At 32.9% G+C, this 6,252-nt stretch overlaps 1 long non-coding RNA gene across 4 annotated transcripts; it reads left to right on the top strand.

The window, feature by feature from the left end:
• The first annotated feature begins 2,509 nt into the window (after nt 1–2,509).
• On the top strand, nt 2,510–5,906 carry LOC141667821 (uncharacterized). 4 transcript variants are annotated; one of them, XR_012552794.1, is made up of 5 exons: nt 2,510–2,708; nt 4,142–4,293; nt 4,562–4,720; nt 5,048–5,540; nt 5,614–5,906. It is a non-coding gene; the product is annotated as an uncharacterized LOC141667821 (long non-coding RNA). The 4 variants fall into 4 exon arrangements; XR_012552795.1 differs by having other exon boundaries at nt 2,515–2,708; nt 4,142–4,305; nt 5,048–5,906; XR_012552793.1 differs by having other exon boundaries at nt 2,522–2,708; nt 5,407–5,906.
• Nucleotides 5,907–6,252: the final 346 nt, after the last annotated feature.

Raw genomic sequence — 6,252 nt, 5'->3', positions numbered from 1 at the left:
CATGATTTGAAAGCTAAAAAATAAAGGAAGAAAGGGTATTTGGTGTAATTCTAAAAATCTAGTGCTAGTAAACATTAGGAAAATATTGATAAAGTGTAACATTATTTGTTTCCCAGTGAGTCTCCCGGATCATAAGTTGGAGTTGAGTAGGATTCTAGTGGGAACTCCTTTATTCCCTATGATTATCGTGTCCTTCCGCATCTCTGAGAGACTGTATATAATATATATATAGGCTATTCTTCTAGAGAGGACCATCTTAGATGGAGGTAGGGGTGAGCAAAACCGAACCGAAACCAAAAAACCGAACCGAACCGGTACATTTCGGTTCGGTTTGGTTTTAAATTTTTTAAAAATTCCGGTTATTTCGGTTTTTCGGTTTTAACCGAATTAAAATTGGTTCGGTTCGATTTATCAGAATTTTAATTCGTTTTGACTGAATTAACCGAACTAAATATACCTATATTTTTTAAATATATTTTATATATAATATATTTCAGTAAATGTCTTCAGACTTCAGCCCTAAACGGCTAAACCGAAGTGAAAAGTCTGTGATGCTGCTTATGTCGCCGCTTGAATAATCAAAATCCTAATCGAATTTCTTCTAAATTCCAATTCCAAAGAATCCAAGATTCCAATTTCCATTCTAAGAATCCAACTCCAAGTATCCAGGTATCAACTATCAACCGTATCTTATTTCTGTTCATTCAATATTCAATATTTATGTGTATATATATGATATATACACACGCGTAAATGGTAATAAGTTAAAGAAGGTATTAAGTTAAACTAAGTATACACCTGATTATTTGTGATTCTGAAAAATGTTATGCTATTTTGTACTCTGTTTATATACCTGAGAAGACTGAATAATGTCGTATTCAATAATATTCACTACTTTGTTTCTTGTTTCTGAATTGCTGATGCTTGCTGAGTTTTAATTATTTGTAATTTGTATATGCTGCAGTTGAATTTGTGCTCGGAAGACTGAATAATGTCGGACTCGCACCCCCAAACTTTTGAGACTGAGATGAAAGATTCAAATGATCCGAACAGTCAAACAACATCTGCGAAAAGGAAAAGACAGCCCATGAAAGTAAGGTCGATGGTGTGGGATCATTTCGACAAATTTACGGATACAAATGGTACTAAAAAAGCCAGGTGCAAATACAGTAAGGAATACTGTGGTTTGCTCATAGTGTTTGCTTTCTTGTTTTAGTTCATATGCTTTCTGATGGTGTCACTAAACTGTTCCTAGAAATTGGACCCCATGTATTATGCTTTGAGTATCCAATGTGTTGTTGTGGTTATATGATAACTGTTGTTGCTTCAATCATTTTTGCTCTCATTGTGTTGGAATAAGTTAGATATGTTAATCATTAAAAGTTTCATGAGAAACATGGTAACATTTTACTGAACACATTTACTGAACTCTTTAGTTCCTTAAAGTGTAAAGTGTAGGAATAGATTTCAGACCTTATGGTTAGGTCTGTAATGTGTCTGCCATTTGGTTAATATGCTTGCTCATTCAAAAGGCTACAATATTTTCCTCCATAACTCTATCAAAAAACCAAGTTAAACACAAGTAGAGGAGAAGACGAAGTGGATCAGAAATATATAAAACTGAAAAATAACAGAAAATAAGCTAGTGCTTTAAAGATTTTATCAGAAGCTTTTCCACATCTGCAACCACCACTTCTGTTAGCTTCAAGGACTTAGAAGCATTTCCTGTGAACAATTGATGACCCAAATTCATCATACTCTGCCTTTGCAATCCACATCTGCATTTAATATAATCCCAATATTAGTGAAATTTCTATCTCGAGCACTTATTGCAGTTTGAAAACTATGAATTGGTAGATTCTGATTCTTAAAATAGTATGAACTAGAAATATAAGATATATTTTTTAAGGAACTAAAGAGTTCAATAAATATCTCTATATTTTTGTCTGGTTGATTTCAGAGAAATTAGGAGCAGAGCAGTGGAGCACCACGGTTGCAGACTTGCAGATGCAGTGCAGGCAGCAGCTAATGACTAATCAGGAATCAGTTATTCATTTTTCTAGATTTTAATCGCAAAAAGCTAAATTATATTTAATTTGTAAACTCAAGGATGTTAATGTTTTAATTTGTATTGCTGCTTGTAATTTGGATTTTTTTATTTGAACTTCTCTAAATATTTTTTGCTTTAATTTTCTTTTTATTTGTAAGTTGTTTGGCTCCTTGCAATGTACAAAACCTGATCTGCAAAATTATTTCGGTTTGAAAAATCGGACCGAATTAATCGAATTAATTCGGTTCGGTTTACGGTTCGGCCCAAATATTAAATCGGTTCGGTTTGGTTAAAAAAAAAATTTAAATTCGGTTTTCGGTTAATTCAGTTCAGCCCGATTTCTGACTGAACCGACCGAATGCTCATACCTAGATGGAGGTCCGTAGAGAACCATCTTGCTTAATCTGAGCCACGGGATTGAAAATATATCGGACGGTCAATATATGTCTGGCACTTAGAATTTATATAACTAGAAGCGAGTTGTATGTATAGAAGTTGTGTACAGGCACTTAATTCACCGTCTATATCTCAACGACGAGCTCACTGTGGCAAATTCTATGTCGCTGTATCTCTTCTCTATGTGATTCAAACGAAAATTATCTCTTCTCGACGATCTCTCTCATTGTATCTCTCCCAATCTCAGCAATTTTAACGAAAAGTATGTCATCTTCTTCGAATCCAGCTCAAGTTTGTGATTCTATAGTTCATATCTTAATAAAGTTTCTCTCTTTATCTTTATTCAAAGTTCGCTTCAGTGAATTAAATTGTTAATTTATGTATTAACACCAATATTCTTGAGATTTTGTTCAGCATTGGTACGTTTTTACTTTAGACATAAACTTCATATTTTTTATAGCATTTTTAGTGTTTTTTTTAATATGAGAATCAATCCATTTGATTTGTTATATGTACATCAATTTTCAAAATCATCTGATGTTGGAGTCAATTTGTTGTTAACATTTTGATTCGAGAATCATAAAGAACCAACTTTAAGGAGATTTTTTGATTTCATAGTAGAATTAAAGTCATATGTTTATCAAAACATTATTTGAATCACTAAATTTTACTATCTTATAGTTTTTTTAATCTACTATAGAATCTCAATATTATACTCAGTATTTTATCTAATATTATTTTACCATAGAACCAAATTAGCAATTACTTGCAGAAATTTTGATTTCACTGTAGACTTTTAGGTACACCTTTTGATTCTACAATGGAAATTTAAACAAAAGTCCTGTAATATATTTTTGATGTTTTATTTATAAGCCTATGTATTTTTTGTGTTCTAGAATAGAATCAAAATTGAACTTAATACAATCAAGACAGTAGATCCAATTATTAGTTTTAACTTATTTTAATTCTATATTAGAACCAAGTTTACAGGAAAGGGCTATGGTAGTGTTGTGTAGATTAGCTGGAGTAGAGAGCAGGGAAACAAAAAATAGTGAATGAGTGAAGGAATGTAAGATTGCAGTCTTGGTTAAGGTTATCGGGGAGGGGGTCAATGAATGTAAAAGAGTTTGTTACGATGATATTGCTTTGATTGTCTGATAGGAATATGAAGAACAGAATTGTTGGTTAGAGAAGGTTGTATTCCACTATTGATTGAGCAATCACTGTGGGGAACTAGATTAATCACTTTGTTCCAAGTTCTAACTAGATTACAAATGGTGATTAGGATTTTTTGCTTGTATTTGGTTGCTCTTGTTTCTGTATTTATAGTTAGGTTGGTTTAGTGGTATTTGAATTTACATGCAGAGTTTAGCAAACGAAAATATCTCACAAGGTCACAAGCTTTCAAAGGAACTAGTAAATTATAGTTTTTACCAAGTGTTAAGTTTTAAAGAAAAATGAATTATGGACCCAAAGAGAATCACATATTACAGGGGCAAGTTGTAAGAACTAAGCAATTTTTTTCCAAAACCTGATTTAAAATTGACTATTTAACTGAATAATAAGTAAATTGTCAGTCATTTGGTCTCCTGTGTTAACATGATTTAATTAATAACTAGTCCTAGTTTGTTGTGCATCAGCATTCTTAACTCGCGCCACTTTTTATCAGCATCTAATTACAGTGTCTTTTTAAAGTGAACTATGTTTTCAAGGTACAACAAGAGTTGGTTGATGAGGTTGAACAAAACATTTTCCTAGTGAACTATTTTGATGATTTTGGGGGGCGTCGTCAACTACCTGTTTATCCTGGTTTATCAACTGTTTGAGGAGGCTTGGCTCGCAGTATGGTAAATACTCAGGTTACATTATGCAGTGACTTGCTAGTATAGGGGTCACTTGTCAGTCTGCAGGATCAAGCTACTGCTCTTTTTACAGTTAAAACATATATAGCTGTTTAATTTTCTATTGTTTGTTCAATTTATATTTTATTTAGACGAATAGGTTTTTTATTACCAAATTATCACAATTCATAGAATGCAGGCATCATGTACTTACATGTAGTATAAGTTAAAGTGCTTATTTTACCTTGTAACTTCTTAATATCTGTATTGACAGGCACACCAGTCATATTTTATGGACTGTTTGTGAAGACAATGGAAATTTGAATACATTACCCGGCCAGAGTACAAAGGCTTATAGTTCTCACGAATTACATAGCTGTTTTGGTGTTGATTTCTCGTTAATCAGGGGATGGTACTAGTTTGTAGCTATAATGTATGTCGGTTAATGGCAGCCTTGATTTTTATATCTTTATTCTCTTAAAGCTTCTAGTGTAGGATTTTATGATATATCTTTGCGACGGTCCGTCTGAATTGGAAAGGGACCGAAATAGTGCACCTTCCCCCTTATATTTGTATGGTTACGGTGGACTTCTTGTTCCTCCATTAAATATAGACTAAAAAAATATAAAAATTTCTCATTTAAGCAACAAACAAACAAAAGAAAGGTTTGAAAGAAAAGAGTGTAGAGAACTTTGATTGGCTATTTGTGTAGTTAGTTGATTATCCATGTTGATTGGTGTATTGTTATTTCATGAAATAGGTGAAGATATTCCTCCTATGTAGTTATAAGAAGGTGTCTCAGATGTACACTGCAATTATATGATTGCCTTTTAACAGAAGTACACCAGCGTGGCAAAAGGGGGCTAAGCTTGGCAAAATGCTTAAACAGCAGTCTGACTTTCTTTTGCTATGATCTTTTTTCAATCATCGAGCCTCGTCAAGTATTTGAATTAGTATTCTTCACCTTTATATGATCTTTTGGACTTTCCATCTTTCATGCCCATTCCATGTGAACATGAAGTATTTAATATTTTGTGTTGAGGTGTTCATGTCAAAAGATCATTTAGAAGGTTTGCTGTATGAACATGAATTTAGACTTTTCAAACCTTCTAATTCCAGGTCAGAGCAACTGATCAAGATGCTTATAAAACCTCAAGCATCTGGTTATTATAGATCACATTCACCAGCATTGCATGACTTTATGAATAGTGGAGTACCTTTGCAGCAGACCAAGTACTTCATATAGGCAATAGGTAATCATAGACCAAGAAGGCGATCCTTGTCTCTATCTGTAGATGAAATTATGAATAGTGTGAATGATGCTAGGACCACCGCCAACGTCTATAGCAAGGAGGATTGAGATGGGGATGTGAAGAGAGCAAGCATCTAAAGGAGGAATACGACGAGATAAAAGTGAAAATTAAGGACGAAGACGAGTACGAGAAAATGTAAGAGAATTTATGCCAGCGGGGAGTTTGATCAAATGACTAGGTTGTTTTGCGCCTATGTTACAGTATAAATTATGTCAACTAGTCATCATATTTCAGTTTCTGACCGTGCACAATGTACTTATACTCTTAGTTATAAGTGTGAACAAACTTTTGTTTGTTGATTTGTTACTTTGCTTCTCTTTCTTTTGATTACACAGGACAACCAAATTAGTATTTAGTTTTTTTTTTAATTTTCAGCAAAAAAAATTGATTCTACGGTACACTCTTAATACTTGTGTTATAAACCTTGAATTGAAAATATTAGTTATGTTTAATGTAGAGGAAGTACAGGAGAATAGAAGATGTAGATAAAAGTTATGTTTCATTTCATTAGCTAAATGAGCTATTTATAGTAGTTGGTTTACAAGGCTTACTAAGTAAGCTATTCAAATCTTCTTTATTAAGTATTACAAAACTTCCTCAATAAGCTTTACAAGTCTTCCTTGATAAGTTTTACATGTCTTCCTCGATAAGA

The sequence above is a fragment of the Apium graveolens genome, chromosome 6 (assembly GCF_009905375.1).
Source record: "Apium graveolens cultivar Ventura chromosome 6, ASM990537v1, whole genome shotgun sequence".
Classification (NCBI taxonomy): Eukaryota; Viridiplantae; Streptophyta; class Magnoliopsida; order Apiales; family Apiaceae; genus Apium; species Apium graveolens.
Note: the sequence above shows the minus strand (reverse complement) of the source record. Positions and strands in the feature narration are given on the sequence as shown.